The 27,108-nt window shown below is 41.6% G+C and overlaps 1 long non-coding RNA gene across 3 annotated transcripts; it reads left to right on the top strand.

The window, feature by feature from the left end:
- On the top strand, positions 1-25,166 carry LOC105417414 (uncharacterized). 3 transcript variants are annotated; one of them, XR_003890834.1, is made up of 4 exons: positions 1-159; positions 23,506-23,775; positions 24,320-24,405; positions 24,502-25,166. It is a non-coding gene; the product is annotated as an uncharacterized lncRNA (long non-coding RNA). The 3 variants fall into 3 exon arrangements; XR_965090.2 differs by having other exon boundaries at positions 1-169; XR_003890833.1 differs by lacking the exon at positions 23,506-23,775.
- Positions 25,167-27,108: the final 1,942 nt, after the last annotated feature.

Below are 27,108 nucleotides of genomic sequence, written 5' to 3'. Positions count from 1 at the left end.
CTCTTGATCACCGCACCGTCACATACCTGCACACCAGCCATCCCTGCTCACCTGTTCGCAGTAAAAAAAAAAGTCCCAGCTTTTCAAGAATTCTCTGACCTCGGGGAGGTTGTCCGGCAGATCATCATGATGAACGCCACCTGTGCACAGCAAAAACCTGTGAGTGTCAGTAAGTCTGCACAGCACCTCAAACATGAACCATCACAACTCTGCAGTCGTCTTCTGAAATGTGTGTGTGTGTGTGTGCTCTGAAGAACAAATGCATGTGGAGCACATGTCTGCATGCCTCCTTTGCTGCACGTCCAAGTGTTACATGATCTAAGTGGTTTCTGGATCCCAGTGCGGAGTTGACCGCAGCACTCTTCTGTGTTGTGACAGCTTTGATTAATTTGATAATGATGACCTATCGTTGGGGCTTTATGCTAAGGTAAGCACAGCTGTCTGCCCGGGTCAAGAAGAGCAGAAGGAGGTCGCGGTTAGAAGAGAGTTAACTTTGTTAATAGAGAGACGGACGAAAGGAGACACTCGGACCAAGGACGGCGATCAATGAAACAGTTTTTAATGAAATGGACAATAACCTTGAAAGAGGGGAGGTCGGGTACACTTCATAATATACACTCAAGCAATGCGCCTGAAGACCGCCAGCGCTAGTATCCTGAAGTGTTCTGGTTTGGCTTTCGATTGTGTTTTCATCCCAGTCTTATTTTGATATTTAAAAGCAATATTTTTGTATACATGTCAGAAAGGCTCTTTCGTCGTTTCATAGTTCAACCTCTTAACCGAGGCCTCAGCGGAAAGCTGCCTCTTCCCCGTGAGCTTTAGCCCTCACTGCTAGCGTTTTCTTCTTTCTTACTCTCTTAACTGGAAGGAAACCTGACACCTGATAGCTGTCGGAGCTGGACAGTGAGTCATCCCTTTCCAGCAGCGGATGAAACCCGAAACTTTAATCCCAAGGATCTCAGAATCCGGAGAGTTGCAGATTCCTTATCATTTACATTAATCTCAGGAATTTGCGCCATGCCAGGAGACACAGGCTCCTCTTACTTTAACTGACATAAAATATGGCCCGAGCCATGATGATCCTCATTCGGTTTAAGCCACACAACCAAATCACTCTCTCGGTTGTAAATAACAAGTTAATAGGATTGGAGCAGATGTTTAACACCTTTTTTCATATATTGGGCATAATTAGAAGCAAACATTTTCTTTTCAAACACAGAATTCATTTGTCTTTTGCTTGAATTATTGATTTATATCATCCATCTTTGAATCAATTGGCACGGCTCATCGAAGATTTTATTACTGCCTCAGCTGTGAAGATCTGCAGCTCTCACCTTCAGCTCAGAGTTCAACCTCGTCTCCTGCCAAGTCCTTTGAAGTGATCCTTGTAGAAAGAAAAACTCCAACACTTGCCCATAAACCATGCCAGGCCTGTACCAGTGCCCATATGTGAAATTAATACGTGTTTCGAAACTAGCAGCCTCGAACTGACCCGCTTGCGTGCTGTAATCTGTCTCATGAACCTTGCGCGGCACAGTGAGAATGAAATCAGCCACGTAAAAGACAAATTGTCAATAAATCTTGTCCGCGTTTGTGGAAAAATATCTGGATGAAAATAATGGCCAGGGAAACCCTATCTGTTCTTTGGAAATGCTGCATCGAGGTAACCTAAGACATCGCGGCAGCTGTAAGGATGACATAGATCGTTTCAAAATACCCCGTTTCCACTTCTCAATATCAGAACACTGTAGCTGCTTGAGATTTCTTTACAAGTCACCAATGAAAGCTTTGGCTCCGACCTATCTGATCACATCCAAAGTGAGAGCATCAAAAGAAACTTACTGGATTTACCCTCATGGGCGGGTGTAACAGAGCCAAAAGCACAGGCTGTTAAGAATCTCAGCAATGGAGTCCATTTCTAGTGTTTTATTACGTAATTCTGGGGGAAAAGATGCAAAACAAGAGATCTGAGATGTTAATCTGATGCACAAATAACATAAAGGAGTTCAGCTAATGGCTTGCTCCTCCCTGCAACACAAAGGATTTAGCCTGGAATCTCAAATCAGTCTCAGGTCGTGCAGCAGTGCGTCTGCTTATGAGGTTATGTCATCTCAAAATAGCTGAGCTTTGTAATCTGTGCGCAGCGGCTCCAGAATGTGGCGAGTATTCGTTAATGGTGAGAGCGATCCTCGAGTCACAGCAGGTTTCGTCTCCTGTGACCAACAACAAGGTTAAACCCGGATGCTTGTTGGTTCAGAGATGTTTGTGCCGCGATGCTGATAGCATGCTGAGCATTGCCGCCACTGCTCAGGAAGGTGTAGGAAATTTACAGCCCTCCCAAAGAATTTGCTTATATTTATTGCTTGTATTGCTGGTCAGGTCCTCACTCATTAGCTTTAACTCCAGGAGTTAACATTTTTTTTGTTTTTATCACAGGATCTATTGTGTCAGATCAGTACGTTGTGCATTTTCTTCCTGCATTTTCAAGACTACATTCTTGTACACACTTACACAACTATTCTTACAACATTCATAAAAATTAGAGACCAAGATTGATGAAGGATTTAATTACTTTTCACAAGCTAGTATTAAAACATATTCATTATCGCTGTTGTTTTAAAAAATCCTGACACAAAATGCAACATAATATCTCAAATCAGTGTTGTGAAGATTATAATTCCAAAGTTTCCAAAGAGGAAAAAGTAAAAATTCAGAATTCCCTTTACCTACAAACCAGAATCAGACCTTAGCATGATGTGCACCCAGCAGCTGATGTAAACTTGATCCACTACATGAACAATGTGATTTTTGTGCTGCTTTTCTGTGTATAACATTACAGTCTGCTATATAGTTGCACCATGAGTAGGAATGTTGATGTTTGTTGTTTGCCAACCGTGAGAGGTGTTGCAAGTTAGCCAATAAGATTGGACACAATTAATAAAAAGCTGACATCCTGAGATGAAACAAAGGGAATCTGTTTTTCCTTGCTTTTCAATGAGTGTTTTCATGCACCGATGCATATAATATGTAATCAATATTCATATGCACATGATTTTTGTCGTTCACGCAGGCCTATTATTGCTGACAGTTGAGCATGCACAGCATCGAGGATGAGGTGGAGTACAGGGATTTTGCCAATAATCAGTCAACACATTCACATTGTCTTTTTTTTTAATGGACTTTTGCCAGCTGGTGATGAAATTTCTAGGATAACATTAAAGTAGAGCAGTTCGTTTCTCTATAGTAAAAAATAAATTGCTGCAAATGTGACTTAAATATGGGGCCCAGGCATTTCTCAGGCATCTGTTAATCAACTATGTTTTAAGGCTTTAAGGCTTTAGCGGGTAGGTGGCGTAGCCCATAACGCCATAATAAAAATGTAAGCAGGTAACTAAAAGTTCCCATTTACAGCCTGGAAAGTGAACATGGCGCTTTAGAGTTTGATGCCTAGCCAATGCCGGAAAATGTTGTATAGGAAAATGTTTGCTTTGCTCCTCTAAAAACTCTAAATTTAGAAGCAAGTGCCACAAATCAGGAACAAATCCACTGAACATTCATCAAGTGATTTGTAGCTTTGCTCATCCTGATAGATTCTTGAATCCTGCACGTAATGGGGATCCCCTTTGCTTTTACTTTTGTGCAGTTCCGAGCGTCGTCGAGGAAGCGGGCTAAAGCCAAGATAAAGGGCCAACCCTAATCACAAAGCAGCAGGAGATGGAAGAGTTGGCTTCCAAGGGAAGATATATGTCTAGAATAAGACCAGGATCAGCTCCTTTGGGAACTTAAAACCTGGGATGACACTGAGAGCCATTAATAATAATAAGATGAAGAGGCTCTTCCTGGCACCAGCTGGTATGGTTAGAAGTTTACCCTGTTTAACACAAATGAGCAGTGTGTTTGTGGATTACTCACAGACACAGGCTGGATCTATAACAACACTCACTGCACCTTTGCAAAGCTTCAGAAGTCATTTTCAATACATGTGGGTATTTAGCCACTTTGTTAATTTCTCTGTGCAGCCTTCATCCATTACTAGTGCAGAGGTATGAGGGTGTCTGCCTCACCTCATTTTGGGAGTATCTCACCATGGCAGGTAAAACCTCCCAAATCAATAGCACATATGTTCCACATTACACTGGGAAAGGCCTCCAAAAACCTTTTTCCTCCAGAGTGGCTTACATTGATGACAGACACGTTTTGATTCCACATATGTTGAAATGTAGAAAGCGTTACATGGCCTCTTTGATACTGGATGATTTATAGGGTCCTGACACCAGTTGAAAATGTCTCTGGTGGGGGCACGAAAAGGCCTGTGCAGCAAGTGGATAGTGTCAATCATATCCCGTTCAAAGACACAACTTACCTTCCCGCTTTAAAGTTTCCTGTCTTGTTACATTTGCAGCCCTTATTGGGTCATTGTCATCTGACAACGAGCTGCTCCTGAAACCATGAAAGGGCCGGCAGGGCTACATGCCAGTGTAGTGTGTTCACCAGTTTGCTCAGGATGCCATCTGGAGGGAATAAAATGTGTATTCTCGTGCAGATAGTTCCTGCTCCAGTTAGACGGGGTTTATGGCAGATACGGACATGAAAAGAAAGCAAAAACAAAGCTCTGCCCAGCCTGCACCGCGGACACTGTCAAAGTGCTCTGCATTACAAAATAAGATTGGCTGGGGTCACTGTCTAGTGTGGTGTAATTATATCATAAAACTAAGCCTTTTGCTTTGACATAATGGTAGATAAACAGAGTCTGATTTGTCACAGTTCTCAAGTTCAAATCCAAACCAATGCAGATAACTCAATTAGCAAATGAGGGATCGCCAGCCTTTTAATAGGGCTTGGTGTGGATGAGCGAACGTGTTCTTAAAAATTAATTGCCTATCACATTTCTCATAGTCGAAGCAGAGCAGGCTAATAGCATGGCTAAATCCATATTCAGGCGGTGCTCATGTTCCATTAGATACATCACTCAGTCACTGTAGTCAGCTTTACTCTTGTCTCATGCCCTTCAAACACCCTAGCATGTAAATGATGTCTTTAGCCATGTGCCTGCAGTAATTTGGTTTAAAATACATATATAAATATTTGATTCAAAACTCTTGGTCACCCAGCTCACGTTCACACAAAGTGTCTGCAAGGGAGTAATTAATAATGTACAGTTAGAGTTGACAAGCCAGCAAAGTGTAAAAGGACGTAAGTGAAAGGATACGTTTGGCGGTTAAATGTCAGTTCACATCTGTTTTAGACCAGCCTTTATTGAATTATGTATGTATGATATTAAACCCGCGCTACACTGACAATTAAAATAAATCAATCATGACCTTTCGCCACACTTACTACTTAGTTTATTGCTTTTATTCAAAGTGTGGGAAGTTGTCTAAGAAACTTTATGAAGTCTGACATTGCAATGAATTCATGTATTACTACAGGCTGACTGAATAACTGAATTAACAATTCGTTTTGATCAACTGAAAAACACAAGTTTACGTTTATGATTTGTGGTTTATGCTAGTGATGCTTTTTACATTCTGATTGTACAGATTTCAAAGTTCATTTTGAAGGTGAACTCTGCTCCAGGGTCACAGTGCAGACTGTTTAAAAAAAGCCAAAGGCTCACCAGAAGTGAGGCCAGATCATTTTTGACCATCCCCTTGAGATGTATTGCAATAAAACTGAATTTGTGTTATATTTAAGATGTCTGCAGGGCCACAAGCTGCAGTTCATGCAAGAACTATATTTATGTTGGAATTTATACCCTCTCCCTGTGTCTCTGTTACTCTGCATTTATTTCATGCGCTCTCTAACATCCAGTCCCCGTTTGTGGAATTTGCCTTCCACAAATTTGCACAAATCTGGCATACTGTGAAAAGCCATGATACAAATGCTTGTAGTGGTAGGCTTACAGCCAAATCATGCTTCTGTGCTTCTTTTGTCTGGTCTTTAAAAAGAGCCTACACTGAAGCATTCACTGCAGGAGAAGAGCCACGGCTAACAAAGTAAAATGTCAAACATTATCTGTTGGAGTTACTTTAGTCAAACTTATCACCATTTCTTCTCCTGAGCTCAGTTTTAGCGTACATGTAAAGCCATCTCAGCAACCAGTAAAACCATCACTATGTTAGAAAACTCCCAGAGAGGTTAGGTGGAGCAGCCAGAGGACAACCAGGAAACTTTTGCTCCAAAAAAAAATCTATTTGCACCAAACCCAGTGAATAATCCAAACTCTCTGATATGAAATATTAAGCTATTACATGCCATTGGAAATTGATTGTTGGGTGGAAATCAGGTTACTGAAAACAGTTGATACTCCAAAGGTTCTAAATGACATAAGAGTGGATGGGGAACATTTCTGTAAAATATGATTTTTCTAATCTAATTTCTAATCTAATCATCTTTACTTGAAATGACCCAATCCTCTGCTCCTCCCTCTGTTTTGCCCTGCAACTGTGGATGCAGCACGCAGGAAGGGGCTGGCAAGAGAAAACACTAACCTGGAAGCCATGAACTCTGCATGAAGTTGAGAAGTAATTTAAGACTTCTGTCAAAGTGCTCTGGGTCTTATCAGTATCAAGCGAATGAAATAAGTCATGACAAACAGCAAATATAGCTTAAACAAACAGTAATTTGTAGTATAAGTATTACAACAATTTTGTATTTCAGTATGTTCTTAGTTTCAACAAAGTCCGTTCAGCAAAATAGAGTTGTTTTTATTTTTTGTATTAAAATAATATAGGAAGTTAAATGAAATACATTGACAAATAAACTCCTTCAACAGTCTATTGCCTTGGTGATAGAAAGATGGTGCACGGTGGACTGACCTTTAAACCACCAGCCAAACACCAGCAGAGCCTGAAGCTGTGAACACAATGAGTCTTCACACTGTCAGGTTGTTTGTTTACATGTGGCCTGAGATAATTAGCCCAAAAGTAATGACTGCTCTCTGATGACAGCCGCTGAAACCTGATCCGCCACTGTGACATGCTCCCCCTGTCACTCTCTCCTGGCCAACAACTGCTGCAGGGTTATTTTCTGCCTTGCCTAGCCTGGCGCCAGCCCCAAGGACCCAGTGAGCTAAGGGGCTGACAGGGCCATCGCTGCCATTTGCCCTATAACCTCCTACGCCCTGCCAATGCCAAACCTGGAACCCAACACTGAGGGCACTGTCATGGCCCCGTCCATTGACAGAATGGAATGGCAGAAATGCTTGAGATTTGTGCTTTATTCCTCTTAAGCTATGCTTTCATTAAGCAGAACCCCTCTGCAGTTGGATGGTGGTGCTGCATTCTGGAAACCACTCCAACAAAAATGTACTTTTCTCAGCAGGAATAAACAACTGACACTTTTTGACAAAAGTTACCCTCTTTGACCGTGTACTCTTCTTTTACTCTGGTTTCTGTTGTACTCATTTCAAGAGTCCCCTCAGTCCCATTTGAATTTTTTTTCATCTTCCAAAGGTCAGTAGATGTGTCCTGGGACAGAGCTTAGCTTCAGCAAGATTTTTATATTCCACAAATCTAAAGCAAACAGGCACAACATGGCAACTGAGCCACACTGCTTCACTACTGCTTTAGAAGGAAAACAATGACTTTCCCTGATTAGCTATAAAAGCTCAGCTGCCTGCCAAGTGCAAAGGCCTTACAATCCATTGTACTGGGGGATGGCGAGGACTCTCGCCAGTTCCCAATCCCCATCTGACACAACACTCAAGCAATGGACCAATGTCAACATCGTCCATATTTCATCTATGAACTCAATACTTAGAGAAAACTGCTTCCCAAAACATTTCAAATCAACCTATAAGCTAAATTTAGTAACCATGATAGGAGGAGTTTATGTGACTCAAACCATGAGGGTTGGCATTGCTCAAGTAACTAAAAGACAGGTCTTTTGAAGATGATCCCAATTATGTCATTGCCTGTGCTGGTTCCATCATTTATTTTTTAAAGTGGGAAAGGAGTAGGAAACAATTACTGAAAGACAAAAGTTTTATATATTTATGGGGTCTTTTTGCATGGAGGTCTACAGCCTATCCTGCCATGAGAACAGTGATGTGCAACACATATCTCTTTTCCTCTCAAAGGTTTAGAGGTCACATCCTTGCTCTTGAAAGGCAGACACTAACATTTAAAAGGCCTGAAGTACTGAGGGGTTGCCACTTGTGACCTCCAAATGGTATTCATTCCTTGTTGGTCCTGTGTGTGAAACATTTCTGTTGACACTTTGCAATGCAGCGTTGATGACTTAATCTAGCAGTTGAATGTGTCCTTTAACTACACCCAACCTCCTGCAGATTTTCAGAAAAACACCCAATATCTCTACTGGAGCAATGAAAAAAAGAGGTGTTCCGCTGGATGTAAATGACCAGCATCATATGTGAGACGGTGGCCCTCTGCACACAGTGGACTGTCCAGTTCATCAAATTGGAACACAATGGTTTTTTTTAATTATTTATCTTGGGTAGGTCCTAAAAAAAACCCAACAACTTTCTTCTCACACTTGGAGCACATAGGAAGTGAGTTTAGACAAGGTTTCCGGAACTTGTATTCCCCTATTATTGGTGAACCATGGCCCCTTGTCCTGCACGTCCCAGTGGAGACCACAGGAATAGGGCAGTAGAACTGCTGGACACTACTTGAACCGTGCTGGATGGGCTCCAGGGTTGCGTGAGATCAGGACAACAAAAATAGGGTTAGAGTATGTTCAGCCCTTAGTATGAAATCCACACTGAGGCTCAGCACTTTATTGTATGTGTGGCCTGCTCTGTGGATATCGTTTACTTCTCCGAACTATCTTGTAACCTGGGCTTATTAGGCAGCCTTAATAAGGCTCTCTGACAGCTGAGGCGAGTCCTTTTCAAATTATCCCAATTCCAGCTTTAACAATGGGATTTTGTAGCTGCACTGGCATGACAGGCTGCAACATATGATGGGCAGAATTGCTGTTGCTGTCACATATTTTTCTTGGACAAACTAAAGGTGACGCTTAAAGCATCCCATCAGCGCATGACTTGGACCAATTCAAACACCTCGGCCTTAACACGGGAAGATTTGTCCCAGTCTTGATGGGTTAGGAATTAGGCATGAACCACAGAATAATTTCAGCCTTATTGATATCAGCATATTGACCTAAAAAAAAATTAGATAATTGTAATCTTATGAAGAGACACAAGACAATTTTTAACTGTGGGAAAATGTGGCTCATCTTGGGGTGTTGGGTGATGGGGCTGCACTGAAGATATATCTGAAATGTGGTAATGACCAGTGTATCCTTTCCCACTGACAGCTCGTCTGACATCTTGGAATTTATCTCTTGCGGCAAATTTTCTTGGGCTTTAAGCTGCGCTCTGTGGTCGCCTCATGGGTGTATCTCACTTACTGTATGGACAGAAACAGCTGTAAAGCTGTGTTGGTGTGTGTGAGCGAGAACAGGACATTTGTTTGCTTTGACACGTCACAGTCACTTGAAAGCACACCATCTTCTTTGTGTGAGTGCCATTATATTTCTCTTTATGGGTAAATTGATGTGTCTGCTGGGCTTCTTAATGACTATATGGCAAAGGTAAACGTCCATCAACCTTAGCTCATTAGCCTGCTGCTTTGACACCAGATCCCCTACGCACATTATGTGGAAATGTGACAGAATAAACCTCTTACAATGCACATTATGCATTGCATGCTGCAAGTTACATTTTTTCTTTGGAAACCCACCCCCGAGAATAGGTGCAAAATATCTTAGAATGAGTTCAAAACATGTGGCTTGCATGTGCATTGTTTTACTAAAACTGGCAATAAACTTGTCAGACCATCAACATTGTTATGAACCTGTTTCAAAGGGGAAGCCAGTCTGTTGTGAAAGGTTTGTCACGCGCTTGCGGGCTGCTTGGGTCAATGCTGTTTGGGTCAACCTTCATGTTCCTCTTTCTGATACTTCAGGAACCTCAACCACAGCAGTGAAATGTCGGAGAGAAAAGATCCATTTATTTCTGCAGCAGCCAGTTGTTCTTGTCTTTAACACCCAGACACTCAAGACACAACATGATCCCATTTGTTATCTGTTGCCTCGGCACAAGTTATTTAGCCTGTCAGCAGAATGATAAACTCTCTCTTGCCATGGGTGTCACTTTGACAGCTCGCCCTCACATTAGCCAATAAAGTAATAAGGTGAAGAGGAACCTCAAGTTTCCAAAATAGGACGTCAGTCACTCAATAACGTGGCAGCTGCTCTTACAGACGGATCAATACCACAAAATGAAAACAAGTGGTTTTTTAAAATTAATTAATTTATTAGCAGAGGAAGGTTTTTACAGTCTTCCTTAAATCAGATATAGGGATTGAAGACCCTGTAAAAACATATATGTGCTGTATAGGCTTGGGACTTTAAAAAGCTGTTATAAATGCTTTGGGTTACAGCAGAAATGCTGTGAGCTGGATCAAAGTTCTGGGTTTTGTACAAAGAAGAGATGGCGTGCCTTGTACCGCCATTAATCACAGCTAACTTGACATTATAGGACTTCTTTATTGGAGGCTAGAGTTAGAGGTGGAGTTGGTCAAAGGTCAAGACAAGGTTCATTTCTTTGAATTTAGCTGCAACGTTTCCAAACCTTAAAACAAAAACAGCTTTCGCCAACTTTTCCTCCCACAGCAGTTCATATCTGCTTTCCCCTTTTACTTCTGCTGATTTCACTGCCACTCCTACATGATGGTTAACAAAAAAAGTTCAAAAAAGAAAAGAATTGAAAGTACAATGGCTAGTGTTTTGCTAGTGTTCACTCATGGACTTTCAATGGTCAATCATGAGGAGGTTTGGGATCAAATGATTAGCTCTGGGGGAGCAGCCCTACATGGTGTGGTGTTTTTATGATAGCCCAGTGTGAAAATTGTCACCTCTGATTAGTTTCCTGTTACCAACAGTTTATGAGTAACTGCTTGTGTGCGTGAGACTGTAGAAAATCACTGCAGTTGAGTTTTATTTGATTTCTCAAAGGTATGAAACTGACAGCAGGGGCAGAAAAGATGAGGTTCTACTGGATGATAAACGAAACCAATATGTTCATTATTTTTGAAAATGACTTTTTTTAATAAGAGTGCTCAACGTGATTGGGTCACCCAAAAACAGCAACTTTTTGAAAGTTCTGCATGTGCTTCAGCTGCAATATTGAAAAGATTAAATTGACAGGGGAACGATTCACTGGGTGTTTGAAGCCAATAAGAGGAGCTTACGGCTGCAACATGCAGGGGAAAAATGTATAAAATTAAAATTATGACCGGATTAACATTTTTAACATTCTATCTATGTGTCTGAAGAGAGAAATCATTTTAAAACTTCCTGCCAACACAGATATGCAGCCTGAGTTGCAGGATATTTTATGAATAAGTATTATCATTTCAATAGCTTTAAAGGCTTTACGTTTTCATTTTTAAGTCCAAATCACGAGATAATATTAATCCCATTTTTGGAAATTTTGCTGCCGTGGACATTGAGAAAGAACATTTGGATCCAAACTCTACACTCTTGTTGCATGCTGGATGTGACCCCAGTTTTTGGCTGCTGCTCTTTCTTTTATGCATCCTCCCCACCACAGCAGCTCAATCCAGCTGGCGGTCAGACACCAAGCTGAGGTCTGACCCCTGCTGACAGACATGAGATTTGTATTTAGGACCTGTTGCTCAGCCGTTGAATAGTAGAGCAACATAGCGGCACTATACCTGCATCTAGTGTTAAATTAGTTATGGGAGACCGTTCAAGGATTACAAGATAAGATGTTGAAGCTATTGCTGTAGTGAATGTTTGTGAGAGAGAGAAAATGGGAGCTAAGCCTTTTACCTTTTATTTGTTAGCATTTAACATTTTCAGTTAAGCATTCATGCAAGTAAACATACCTCCCATTTTTACTTTGCTGTACACAAGCATGAATTTGAATGCGAGTGTTGCTTTCAAAGCCTGTTGCTATGGTGTCAAACAGTCAAAAAGTCTTTGCTGACTGATGGCCACCTGCTAGGGAGAGAAGCCCCTCAGAGGTGGGGAGGGAGTGGAGTGGGGATGAGGTGACAGAGAAAACGAGGACAGTGTCTACATGATCCAGCATCAGGATAAAACCGTGATAGTAGGTGAAAAGTCACGGATGGTCATTTGAACTGTTAATGAACTCGCATGTGAGCAACTTATACATGCGACACTCAGAAGATTTGCTGTGTGAAGGACTCACTATTTCTCCTTAGCTGCTCATGAGGGACGTGTCGAATGCTTGAACGCCTCAATGTATCTAGAATCTACAATTTAATAAGGCTCCAGTGGAAAGTTAACCTTGGCCTTTGTAACCAGAGACTTATATCAGACTTGCTCATACAGCAAGCAAGTTGGCTGACAAAGTTGGATGTAGCATGAGCCTGTCATCACGTACTATACACATTTCATATACACACTTTATTGCCCCCCACCCCCCCAGTTTATTTAAAGGACAACAATTTTAATTTCCTTTTTAAAGGTATAGCTTTTGTTACATTTTGTGTAGTAAGGGTCTCTGCATGTGTTTGCATGAAACAGCTGCTGTTTTGAAAGATACCAGCTTTGACATATGCCGATTACTGAATCCCAGAAAATTGTGGATATGTTTGTGCTCCAAGTGTGGATCCTCCATTTCATTTCTTCATCCTCTACAGTTCACCAACAGGTGGCAGTTTAATTAAAACCTCATTTTCACAATACTTATGAGCCCATAGTAGTTTGGAAAGATCACGGAGCTAATCTTTAATATTTATGGTAGATTAGAGACTCTAATTTGCCCCTTTTATGAGTTTGCCTGGCCTGTGATGGATTGGTGACCTCTCCTGGATTCTGCTCATCAGTCTGTGAATGCTGGGAGAAGCTCCAACACCAAAACATTCTTATTTCTGTTTTAGCAGTCTTTGAGGAATGTTCCTTTAGTTAAACACGCGTGCTGAACTACTGACTACATCGCTGGCCAACTGTTGTTTCCTCATTTGTATTGCTATTTTGATCACGTTAGCCTGGACATTGCGGACAACATTTAGCCAACAGCGAAGCCAAATTCCCAAATTTGGCTCTTTCAGCACTTGAGCGTATGCTTCTATTTCCTCACCAGTTGAGCCATCATTGTAAAGTCCAGATTCTTCAGTTCTTCCCAAAGTGCAAAAACTGTAAAAGAAAATAAAAATTTAAATGCAGAAATTTTAGAAGGTTTGCAGGGAGGGTGTTTTGCATTTCTGCAGCTGTTAGAATGAAAGAATGTGGCATTGCTAATATCCACATTATCCATTTTGGTGTGTGCTATGATTATTTCCATCTTCTTCAACTTGTGTGTTTTGAATATAACTAATTTGCTTAGTATTCCTGCTTAAAAATATGCACCATAAAGCATGTTTGCAACATACTACGTGTAAGCTAGCTGGCTAAAACTGCAACAGTGGCAAAGACATACTAAGGTGAAAAGTATCTGTTAATTTCATCATTGTGTAGTAAAGGATTTAGGTTTTGTGTATTTTATTTTTTAATTGCATACCCACGGTTTCGTCTTTCAGCAGCACCTGTTAACTCCTGTTCTATAGTCATACTCATGTAACCGATATCCTGGGGTGGAAAGTTAAGTACATTTCCTCAAGTTCTGTACTTAACAACTAAAGTTTAAGACTATCCTATGCAACAATATACTTCAACCCAAAGTCATCTCCTATTTATACTCTATTTCCAAGCCTTTTTCTTCTTAATTTTGTCCTTTTTCGAGAGGTTTTCATCACCACATCAGATCTCATCCACTCTCTCGCTTTAGGCGCACATGCCAAAGAGTTTAATATACCTTCATCGTAAAGTTTCACATGACTTGATCGGCTGACGTGGTTTGATGTACTTTCCAAAGTGAGAAATGCCGAGAAGGGTGGGATGGTGTCCTGCGCAGGATTATATATCATAACAAATTGCAACGTGTCTTGTGTCTCAGCGAAGAATTTGAGCGACAATCGGGTCAATTCGCAAAGGATGCGACATAGATTGAACTCAGTATTGCATTCCATTCCATCTGCATTTGCCTTAAACTCCACTCGTACATTCCAATGTACACTTAGTTTGTCATCTTCTTCCTCTCTGAATGAATTGCTCCCTCCCTTTATTTAACGTTACTCCGGTTAAGGGTAATTCAAATCTGAATTTTGACGGTGAATTTTTCTTGCTCTGCCGACATGATTTGGTGGGGATGTCATTTAAAATTTTAAGCCTTTGTCATCTTTGATTTTTACGTGGCATCATGCAACCGTCTGTTCCGTCTGTTCCAGCAAAATATTCGATATCATTTGATAAGAATATTATGCTAAAAATATGGCTTAGTTAATCTACATAATCAATAAAAACTATTATAAAGATTGTTAGTTAACTGGTCTAAAATGTTTTGTAAAAGCTGTAAAAATATTAAGAATACGGTAAGAAATAAAGTCATTCTGTGGACGAACAGAGGAAAATATGCGTTGAACTGAGCTAATTTTGTAAACATGCTAAGGTCAGTTAGTGTTTGATTGAATGCCCACTGGTGACAGCTATCAGCAGAACATGGCACACGTCCACATATTTAACTTCCATCACTCCACTATTGCTAACCGTCTATTTATACAGTGCGAGCAAATGGCGGTATCAGGTTTTTGAAAACACGACATTAACAAGCAGAAATGTCTGAACAAAGGCCCTGGTGGATGTGAAGGGTTATGTGTGGAGGGGAAAGGCAGCTCTAAGATATTCAACATGACTTCCTCATTGTTGAACAGCATCCACTTCCTCAAACTGGTGTTGGAGATCACTTTCAAAGGTAGTGGTGTTCATGTTCCAATTACCCCAGGGGACTGGGTACAACTGGGGCAGTCTGGGAGAGTTGCCACACCCCACCTCCCTCTCTTGCCAGATTTCACCCCATGGCTCAGCCCCCCTGGGGTTTTAACACAAGCTGGACCACCTTTGGTCTTCGTCACGCATTGTTCACAACTGTATTGCGACAGACCCCATTTTACATGGCTGCATTTGGACATCTGGTCATCCAGAGGCTGCCACCTGTTCTTGAAGGGGGGGTCGTTCGCAAAACTGGGATCCATGATAGGCCCATTTGTCAGCTGCATTAGTTGCAGCACATCATGTGATGTGACAGACTAAGCTCTTTGCTCAGTACTATCTCAAATTTCCCATTAAAGATGTATAGAAAGAGTGCAGAATGGGGACGTGGTAATTAGTGTTTTCCATTTATTTTAATACGTATGCGCACGTGTGTGTGTGTGTGCCTGTGTGTGTGTGTGTGAAGGGGGCAGGGAAATGCAGTGTTTTTCAGTGAATTCGAACAGAGCCAAAGATTCTACAGATGTAGTCAGTGGTGTTTGAAAGATTTTGAAGTTTTTGAGCGTTCCACACTTTTCTCAGTTAATATGATCAAAAAATTATCAGATTTTGAAAGTCCTAAAAAAAATTTTTGATTCTTTGAGAAGCATAAGAATCATTGATTTGAGTATCCATTGGACCCTTTTTGTATGAGAATACCCAAAGTGAATGTTTCCAGTAACATCTTTTTGGAGTAATTTCAGTTCTTCAGACAAAACTTGACTCAGATGATCTTTTCACCTTCTTCCACATTAGATTTACTGAGATTTAATTAAATATTGCTCATCGTTTTCTCTAATAGGAACATTCACTTTAATGCATTTTCAGTACTTTCTTTTAATTCTGGTGCAGCAAAAGTAATATAAAAAAACACACACACACAAAAAACAGAGATCTCATGTAAAAGGACATTTATTCACACAGTTTGAATGTCTGGTGATGCATTACACCACCATCACCTGTCAACAGGACCTTAACTGGCTTTTTAAAGAGAAGCCAGTTAAGGTCTTGTTGACTTTATGCTAGCACATAAAATAGTGCAAAACGAAGTCAATATCTGATGTGGAAGAATAATGCGCTAAATACAATTCATAGCCCAAACCTGCAGTGCTTGTGATAGTCCTAAAGAAAACTAGAATTGTTGTATAGTGTTATACAGCACTTAGCAACGGTTAGGGCCATTTGTTGTCCTTTCCAAAACCCGTTTCCAGATGTGCTCCCCTTGAACAGCCGTGCTGTTAATAAGGTGCCAAAAGCAACAGGAGGACAGCACATCAACAACATGCAGCACCTCTGGAAAGAAGAGAGAGAAAGACAGAGCGAGGACGGCTGAGATTTGTGTCAAAATAATGAGCAGATGTCTCAGAAGATGTCAGCAGATATCACCGTTTTTGAAGGAAAAGTCCTCTAAACAAAAAAGGTACCATGAAGATACCACACGTCTTCTGATTTATGATGATCTAAACACCAGGAGGGAGATGAGACTCTTCATCATTACTGTTCGCTCCTATAAGTCAATCTTAATGAAGTGAATCAAGCACGGCGCTGCATTTGCTGGGTAATGCAGAGAGTTAAGCAACAAATGACCCCGTCCAGCTGTAAATCTCTGTGATAAATTCCCAGTGAAACAGAGTGGGATTCTTCTTATGTACGTCCAGCATGCAAATCTTCTTCCTGTGCTCGTGTGAAATGTGCGCGTTGGAATTTAGGCCTCTTTGTTTGTTAATCAGTGTGTGAGAAGTTGCTGGCAGCAGTTGGAGTTATTGTAGGTCGGGTTAGGGTCCAGGAAAGCCTGTCCAACTTCCTGTCTGTGAATAAAAACCTCGTTCTGAGGGAGGCCGACTGACCTGGTGGGTGTTTCCCATCAGGGGGTAAAAACAACCAAGAGCTGGGGTTTCTTCACACCCACGTTGTTAATTAGCTTCCCAGTGGTGCTTGAAAAGTTCTTGACTCACCTTGCTCAGCAGGGAAGAGCAGGGGGAAAGCCGTTCACGGGGAAGAATGGCCGAGCCAGAAAGTTATTCCAGCTCAGTCTGGTGCGAACTGATTGATGTGCAGGTCTAATTTAAGAGCAACAAAAGAAGAGATCTTTAACGTTGGCTTTTCCGACATGACTTAAATGATAACTGTGTCTTCAACACTGCTGTAATTGGAAACTTGAATTCAAAGTGAATGATTTGGTTGATCTTTTGCTGAAGAGTCGCTGAGATTCAAAGAGTCAGAGAGGACGTGAGGACATTTCCTGTAGGGAGTCAGGAGAGCGTGAACAAGGAGAATGACTGTCAAATTTCTCCCAAATATCATGACATGTCCCTGAGTTTCCTGGTTTAAACTTCCAGGACACCGACTGCACTGGCAGCAAAATTGCACCAATAGATTAGAATTGTGGGATGGCTGAATGGTGTCAATGAATGCTAGGCGTCACATTTAAATACCATAGGTTGATCTGTTTCTTTTACATTATCCTGGTAATACATTAGACAGATCTTCGAGAGAATCATGAGGTCATTCTTGGATTTTGATAGCTTTTATAAAGTTTAAACTGATGCAACCCATTTTTAACACTTCAAACCAGACACCTCACACTCATTTTTCCATTCCTTCTCTATTGATCAGAGGCCTGTATGGAACCGTATTGCCTCTCTGCTTATTGGATTTCTTCACTTCATTTCTTTTGTGAAAAAGCTTGGCTCAACGTACAGAGAAATGATTCCACGGAAGGATTCTTCAGATGCTAATCCAAGTCGATTCAAGAGGTCACACTGATTCATCAGAAGTTTAGTTTAAAAACCCCAAAAGACCAAGGTGACTGACAATGCAGCTGAAACCATTCGGAAGAGAGTTTGGGATCACGTCCCTGCGTTAGGCAGCTGTTTCCATCCAGAGGTCTCCTATAGTCATCCATCATGAAGAATTTAATTTTTTGACCCTTAATGTGGGTTACGCGCTGTGCTGGAACCCACAGCAATGATCAGAATCTGACGGATAGGATCGAGGACTGAGAGCACTCAAGCACTGGCATCATCATCATTGTTCCTCATTGATTTGTCAGGAAGAGAGGGAGTAGACATGTTTGAAACGGAGGCATGTTCGCCGCAGCAGTGCCAACACTGGGCAGGATCAAATATTCAGACGTATTTCCTTTGCCAAGGACGGCAATTAAGCACATTCCAGCCTAGACCCAATCCCGGTTTTAAATGTCTCCAATATTTCCTTTTAAACAATTGTGGAAACAGTTGGGATTATTAACATATGTGTCCACTCAGTCCAGCACACAGAAAAAAAAGAATTGTTCAGCTTTGATGAGGGCTTTAATAAATAACCATATTTGTAGAGAAACACATTCCTTTGAAAAGCAGCCATTGGTTCCATTTCATACATCCGTATAAAACCTTCTGCGAGCATTAGTTTCCAGACTTTTAGACAAAAAACAAATCAAGCTGCTCAGGCCTTGTTTCAGATTTCCAGACCATCATACATCACTGTGTTCACCCTGATGCTGGTGAACGTAACTTCCACCACCACACAGATTGTTTTTGCAAGTAAAACACAACATTACCCAGCGGTGGTATGAAAAAATCACAGTGAGGGAGCTGACTGAATCTCTGTGAAACGTTTCCCAGAAACCCTCAAAATTAATAATTGCACACATGATTAATTACACCCAGTGACGGTTCTTTCTTAATGGCCCATTACACTTGGGCTCCAGTGTAATAGGAACAATGGACGAAGGTTGTTCTGAACAGGCTCTTGTGTGTGTCACAGACTGCTGGCTAAATTAAGCTAACGAGTTTACAGTTAGATATCGCTCATTGTGAAACGCTTCCTTAGGAACATGCAGCACTGAAAATATGACGTCTGTCCTATTAGCTGGTGAGAACAAATGGATGTATTTGGTGTGACTAATATAGTCATATTAAATAAACAACATGCAAATTACTTTATGAAATTTTGTTGTATAACTTACAAGTGTTTTTAACAACGGTAGAATTAAAAAAAAAAAAAAAAAAGAGGATTATTCAAAAGCAGTAATTTTAAATGTCAGACTATTTTCATCACATTCCTTATCGTAACATTGAAGAATATTAAATGTCCTCAATCACATTAAATCCAATTGTCACGGCTCCTATTTCAGCTTTCCCGGCCTTAGGAAGCATTTATTAAGATGACAAATGTATCGCGGCCCATTATCACTGCGATTACTGTGTTTACGGTACTGCCACCAAGCTGGGCTCCTCTCAGATCTTTATCACAGGGCCTTAAGTATTTGATACCCAACATCATGCTGTGTTTATGGTACCACCAAAGTCTGGGTTACAGTCTCAGCTATCACAACAGTAGAAAGCAGAAAACTTGCAGGCAGGCCTTTTACATGGCAGCACATATGCACGGTGATAGATGTAATCCCCTACCCTGTTACCCTCTGTTTGCTATCGCCCCCTTTTACAACCCCTAATAACAACGATCCCCCTTCAAGGCTGCAAACCCACGCAGCGCTCCGGTCTGCCTTCATGCTTGTTGACTTCTGAAGGCTTTGATGTCGTTACGAAGCGGGCTGGCGCTTTGATATGGTTCCTCTGGAATTTCATGCTCCCTGTGCTCCAAAACTAGCGAAAACACTCAGCTGCAGGTACAGTAGAAATTGGAGTTTTATTGCCTTTGCCCAGGAGGATTACCAGCCAGCTCCAAGTCAGGGAGGGGGCAGCCATGGCGGCAATGTCGCTCTCTCTGCCTTGAACCTCAGAGGCAAGCATTTCTCATGCCATCTAATCTGAAAACATGTCTCAAATCCTACTAATCTCTGAATACAAATTGATCCGGGGTTGTATCGCATTCACTCCTCCAGAGGCATCTTCGAATAGGAGTCAGTTCACTGTGCAATAAGAGACATAATAAACATATCAAACAAGGAAGAAATGTTGCTTTATGACTGTTAGTCTGGGGTGTCTCTTTGTTTTTGTATGTGAAATAAAAGACCTTATACTGAAATCAAAGAGGTGGAATGAGGGAAATGAAAGAATGTATTATCTAAATCCATTGTGGACTGAAACAACCTGAAAGATAAAGCATCTGCATTTGTCAGAAAATTTTGCAGTATGTTGAGGATTTAGTGGAATGCAGGGTATTTGTTTTCAGGGGATAGACCCACATGTTCAGTGTCTTTCTCACTGCATAGATCTTTATTACATCAAACAGGCTGTTCGATGTCAAGACAATCACAAGAACAAAGCCTTGCTTATTTCCTATCATACCTTTAATGATGTAATGTATTTTGCCATCGCTAGCGGGGGCTCGCAATCAGCCGGGATATATGGCATTCCTACATGATTTCGGAGCAGATCTTCAGTTTACGGCTGCACTTGACAAGGGGACAAATTTATCATTTGGTTTACGATATCCCTCAAATCTGTTCAGAATGCTTTTAAAAGAGGCCGCAGGGAAGCAGCACAAAGACACATGTGAGCCTGTTCACCGTGAGGCTCCCTTCGGAACATAAATTCTAGACTTCCACAGCGGGACAGGTCTGAAGCAGCATATTTTACTAATAAAGAGTTTTCCAGCTTTGTGAATAACTCTTCAACTAACGTCAGTTTTTTCTGCATTTGTTTGTTTTGCCTTGTCAACATATTTAAGACTCCTGTAATGCGCAGGAGCTATTTTAAAAGGTGCAGGGATGAGCAGCAAGAACAATAATAGTCAGTTGCTAATTAATAAATGGGAAGTATTTTCATTATGTTGTAAACAATAACACTGTCCTGATAATAAAATCACCACAGTGCTGCATGAAGTTGAAGCTCTTGTGTACAAGTCTCCAAACGTAGCAAAGAGACATTAACATGCTTGTTAAGATCCTTCTGGAGGGAAAAAAAAACGGCATATTTGAAATGCATTTCCTACATTTTTCGAGCAATAACTACATAATGTCATTACTTGAATGGGAAACTGCACTTAGATTTGCATTTGTAGATAAGTGTGGTCCTCATTAGTCATTGCTTAACCAACAGTGTCAAACTTGAATTAATTACTATACGATTAAAGGCAATAAATTACACATTATGAAAACATCCAGTGTGCTGTATCAAAAGCCTTTGCAGCATTTTTAGTACTGAATCCCACAAAACGGTCTTACTAACAATAAAAACACTCAAGTTAAAATTAAGATGTTTGTGGTTATTGTGTGCAACTCTCCATATTACCATCTCTTTAAGTTTTATGTGGTTTATCAAAAAAATACCAGTTTTTTGCAATGCACCCCTTTATTCTGTCCCACAAATCTAAATTATGAAGAAAATTTAGAGAAGGCAACTTCTGCTCAAAGTTTACAAACGGCATTTTTTACGTTTAATTGCTACATTTATTCTTCCTGATGCAGAGAGAGTCCGATAAATCCTGCAGCATTCTGCTGCCTAGGGAGCAAAATGAGCAGGAATAAATGTAGAATTTGATGCCAATTAAACACTCAACCACAACTTTTGGAATTTATTATTTCCCCTTTTCCCTCAATAACAGCCGAAAATGAATATTGTGTTTGGCTGTCGTCGGACAAATAAACTGCTAGCAGATAATCTGCAGTGTGTTTGAGCTGCGTGTTTGCTCGTTCTGAAGTTGCTTTCGGGAATGTTTGTTGTGTCAAGGCAACCTCAGCACAGGGTCAGAGCCTTTGAATAACTATGGCGTTATGATGTGGCCAGCTGCTCAGGATGTGAAAGGCTGACATTCAAAATGAGGGGTTTTGGTTGCAGCCTAGCCTAATTTACTGGACAGAGAACGTGCTGTGCCTGAAACCAATAGCCTCTAATCAACGAGAACAATGTATCAAAAGAGCTGAAGAACACATGAAATATGGAAAAAGAGTTTTAAGGTTAGATATAAGGCAAAATATTAGTTAAACAGATGCGACTAATTTCACTGGGTAGATCGTCTTTACAGGAAGTTTTGCATTTAAGCTTAAAAACATAAGAAGTCAAATTCTGCCATATAATAGATATGTATAATAAATATAATATAATAGTAAATGCTCAGTTCTTGCGATGAAGTGAATTTAAGGTTGCATCTTGTTGACCCTACTCAAAGACACATTTGCAATCACCTGCAGCTAATGATGAACAGAGAACCTTTCTAAAGAACTTCTTTATATGTGAGGAATCCCAGCATGCAAAAGTTGGAAGAGAAATAATGATCCGTCAGCACGCACACATAACTCGGTCCTGCAAAGGCTTTTGTATGCGACTGATCCCAAGCCAAAAATGAAGTTCCTAATTGTGGAGCTCAGGAACAACTGGGATTGATTAATATCCTGCATTGGGAACCGTCCCGAGGAACGGAAGAGAAATGAAGGCTTTTCATTGGCAGCGAGTGACGTGCGAGCGTGAGATGTGTCTTTCAGCAGGAGCTCTGGCTCTTTGCTGGGACACCTTGTTGGGAGTGCTCTCTATCGGAGGGACACCGCAGCTGGAAGCTCAAGAGACGATGAGCAGCAGACCAAGTGATGATGGAGTGTCCGTCTTTGATCTACCCATTCATGTTTGTTCAGTCATTCATCTCTAATGGAAAATTAATTTTAATTCAAAATGAAACCTGTGGAAAAGGTCAGATTAGGTTCAGTGACAAGACAGCCAACCTTTTTCTTTCTTTCTCTGCGGAGGGCTCAACTCAAGGTTCTGCCGTTGTCTAAAAATGATGCTGGTGTATTTCTGATAGTCGTCTGGGAATAGAAGGTAAATCATGGGGAGAAATGATCAAAAAACTAAATAATTCTGGATCTGGAGCTCAGGCTATTGAGGACTGGGTAGGGTTGAGCTGGAGGGCTTCTGGTTCATGTCTTTCCTGTAAAGTGTATGTTCTAAATAGTATCAACAGTAGTGTTACGGTGATTTCTCCTCTCTGTGGACTACTACAATGTTCTTCCACCCTGTTCTTCATCTAAATTGTTTAAATTAGTAAACTACTTAGTAGAATATCATTGCACTGAATGTTAACAAAGACTGCTGTAAACAGACACAGCTTATATGTAATACTTAAAACGAGCTTCTCTTTGGGAACATTTTAACTTAACAAATGTTCAGCACTGCCGAGTCAGCAGTTTTTCGATTCTGTCGCGCAAGTGTGTCTGAGAGACAGTAAGCGGCCCTTCAGCCCGTGCGTCTTAAAAAAGGCCTTAACAGCCAGCCCACAATAACAACAGTAACGCTGTCACAGATGCTCGCCTCTTTTATGGTGCTCGCCGAGGCCCCTAGAAGGATTGATGCATCTCCATAGCAACACTGACCCTTAAAGTCTCAATGCAGCCCGAGTCAGAGCAAAATTTATGGGCGTTTTTAGCTTGTTACAGCAGATTTATCTTCTCAATAAAAAAAAGAACAACAATCTGCAGAAAGCATTAAGGGGAGTCTGCTGGAAAGCCTGGCTGAAAGGCAAAGGTGCTCTATAGGAGCTGCTGATAAATATTGTCGATGTGATTAAGTAAAAACTCCAGTAAGAACCATTGTGTCTATTATTCTGGCAAGGAAGAAACAGCTCCAAGAGGAAGCCAAATTGGATCCAATTTGATGATGTCATGTGGTTTTCTGTATCGTATGTTGACAGGAAAGGACCGTTTGAAGGTGTTTCACTAAAATATTTTCTTCTTTGATTTTGCAGCTGCACTCCTTTGTGAGTGTAACGCCGAATCCTTCTTACATGAGTGATGAAGCAAAGATATTCAATATCCCAAGACTTATGTCGCCACGGCATGCTACTCAAGATTTCCTCAAGAATTTCAGTGGGGCTTTGGAGATTAATCCATTAACATAGTTTGAAGACAGATGGTGCAGTGGTGAAAACAGTCCGAATGGGGACGATGGCTGGAATTCTGAACAGGACATCTTCATTCTTCCTGCAGACATGAGTGATTCTGCTCCATTTGCTATGGTAGGAAGATGTGTGACCCTGCACAAGGGATGCGCTGTTGGGCCAGCCAGCAGCGCATCCCTTAAGCAGGCTTGACCGACCCGCAGTCACACACCATGCGGTCAAGCCCTGGGCAGGGGTATTTGAGATGTGACAGCATAATCAATTTCCATGATTCATAGTCACCCCAAAAAGGAGGGTGTGCTGAGTGAGTAGGCAGCTGAAAGAGGAGAGCGGGGGGGGGGGGACGCTGACGACAGCAGTCAGCAGACGTCTACAGCAGAGGGGACTCATCTTCTGTCTCTGGCTGCCACCATTTGCACGATCCTCCGGGAGACATGACCACAATGTGAGACTTTAGCGACCCCGGAGGGAGGATCGTGGTTTCATTGGAAAATGTCCAGAGGAACGTTCGAGTGGAAGCGGCTTGCTGTGATTTCAGTTCAGCTTCCCCTTAATGCTCAGAACCAGTTTCAGTGTTTTTGCAAGTTTGCTAACGTCGGTGTCAATACTGGAGGAAGAACCCAGCAGCTGCCTTTCATTCCTTTGTTTTGTGAGTTTGCAGGTTGCAGATTAGAGATTGCACCCGTCTCCACGATGATCATCATCACCTTCTCCATCATTTCCATCATCAGCATCACGTTATTGCTGGTATTCCATCATTGCCTTTCCTCTAAAAGCAGCCTTGAAAGTGTCTTCAAACCCTTATGAAAATCTTCCTCCGCATTTCAAATGCATCTGCCACAGCAGGTCACTGGGTGAAGAAGTGAAGCAGAGGTTTTCTGCCCCGGTGGGACTGCAACTTCAAACAGCAATACTTTATGTGTGATGCTGCAAAAGTGCACCTGGAAGGGATTCTGCTTCTCTAAAAACGCACACGTCCTGTCAGATCAGACCAGGTTGTTGTTTCCATGTGTGCAATTGAGCTGGACATCTGAGCGCAGGACGTATTTGCTATGAACCGTATCATCATAGAAACGCCCAGGTTAATGATTTCTTTGAATCAGAAAGCTTTTGGATTTACTGCAGGAAGGAGCAAATTGTGTCGGGAGAGAAAGAGCTAAATCATGATCAGTCCAACATACCACAAAGGCAGCAAACACTTCTCAAACACGTGCAGCCTCTGCTGACTGCATCTCAGCTCGGAGCATTTGAACTTTTCACATTATTGACAGCTAATTTCATTTGAGAGTAATCAGTGTTCAATCAGCACTGAATGATTAACAGCTTACAGGCCCCACAGCTGAGAAATTCTGGTGCTGTGAATAAGAATAATGACTGAGACTAATGAGAGCAATGCCATCTGGAGGTTAAGATGTTAAATCAAGGGCTCAAAACCTTTTTATATAAGGGATTAGTGTATTCAATAAAGGACTACTGTATACACGAAATGGTCCATTTATTACTTTTAACATTTTGGTTGCTTGTTTTAAAAGGCCCGTCTAGGCAAAATTCTTCTCTTTAGTTGAGGAATGTTAATAAAAATGACAAAATGTAAAAATAAAGTCATAAATAAGAGGCTGGTTAGTTGTCAACATGTCGTGTCGAGCTCCCTCCTCGTTTGTTTGTGCAGCTCTCAAGGTCACGGTCTCTGGCCCATTATCAGACTTCAGTGACTCTCGGAGCTATACATGGAAAGGACTGGTGTGAGTGTGTGTGTGTGTGTGTGTGTGTGAGAGAGAGAGAGAGAGAGGAGGGGGTTACAGCCAAAGAGCTAATATGTCTGTCTCTCCTCGGCCAGCAGGAGTTTGGCCTCTTCTGCCCAGACGACCGCTGACCCCTGTGGAGACAGTTCAGGTTGCTGCCGAGTCCCTTTGAAAACACCTCAGCCCTGTTTGAGTGATTGGCCATATGGGCGACAATGCCATCTTGGTGACCCCCGCTGTGCCAGGCATGTTTTGGGAGGCACTAATGGAAAGCATGGCAACCTTCCCCAACTCCCCTCATATTCTAGTCATCTTGTTCTGGGATCCACACGCAGGCCTTTGACACAACTACATGCCGAAAGATACAGATGGTTAAGTCAGGACTTCCCCATTACATTACACACATTCGGCTCAAGCGCAGGTGTGTATGTAAACACAATCTCACACATTCTGCAGCTTCTTTCTCACTGCAGTTATATAACTTCCAGTTTTCTTTTAACCTTCCAAACTTTATTTTATTCCAGCATTAGCTGAAATAGTTTGCTTGTCAAACAGCCTGTCCAGACACAGAGGAAACCAACTGGATGAGAAAACCAGACAAGGCTGGCTGTTTGCTTCCAAGTTGAATTTATTTTATTCACGCCTGGTTTGCACATACCTCATAATAATAAAGTAGTCACACCAGTTATCCGGTGTTGTCAGAGAGGCCACGGTGGAGTTTGATTTCACAAGTTTCTGATCTTCAAACACCAAAACGGCACCTGCAGAGCATCAAGCCGCAGATCTGTGGAAGCATCCGTAAATATAGCAGTCCAGGTGGACCGAATGGCCCCAACTTATTGACAACAGCTGAAGAATGAAACGTGTTAGCCACCCTTCAGTGGCTGATTTATTTAGACCTGATAACGAGAGGTATAAAATGATTCCCGAGGCCCCTCCCCATCAGCCTCCCTGCCAGCCTTCCCGCGCTGACAGGCTTAGTTTAAAACTGCTGCTGCTTCTGCTCGGGCAGCAGTGGAAACATTTCACCGGGGCTGTAAATCTCCTCGCCAGATTTTCTCTTTGATATCTGCTTTCTCCTCTGCTTCCACCCCCACCGTCCACATACATCAGCCCGTTTCGCTTACGCGAGGCCCCGCAAAGCCTCAAAGACATTTCTGGCAGCAGGGAAGAGATTCGGCAGATTAAAACACGCAAAAGCAGTTTTTTCCCCCCGCATTTACAAATTTGTTCACATTTCCTTTCAATTAAGAGCGAGCGCTTTGCGAAAGGCTTGGGGGAAATCCCCCTGGTGTTGCCGTTTCCAGTCCATATGCTTTGTCTCACATGGTTTTCCTTTTTTCTTAAAGTTACCAGGCCATCTGGTTCTGGCCTGAGTCACTCTCAGGTCAAACTGTACTTTCACTTCATCTACAGAAGAGCTTTTTTTCTTGCTCCTTGACTCATGGAGTGCAGGGAACGTTACCGAATACGAAATGATGTGATAACAGAAATGTGTAAGCTAATAATCCCATATGTTATCACATCTCCAACTGGGATAAGCCTTCTTTTCACTCTTTAACTGGTGATACGGACATCGACATACATGTGTTGTTCCAATTAAATTTATGTCCCAGCAATAAATCTAATATACCTTTAAAAAATGGCTTTTTATTCAAACCTTAAGTGCTGAATTTGAATAATCTCCATTCTTGATTTCTGATGCACT

Source organism: Takifugu rubripes, chromosome 14, assembly GCF_901000725.2.
Source record: "Takifugu rubripes chromosome 14, fTakRub1.2, whole genome shotgun sequence".
Lineage (NCBI taxonomy): Eukaryota > Metazoa > Chordata > Actinopteri > Tetraodontiformes > Tetraodontidae > Takifugu > Takifugu rubripes.
Note: the sequence above shows the minus strand (reverse complement) of the source record. Positions and strands in the feature narration are given on the sequence as shown.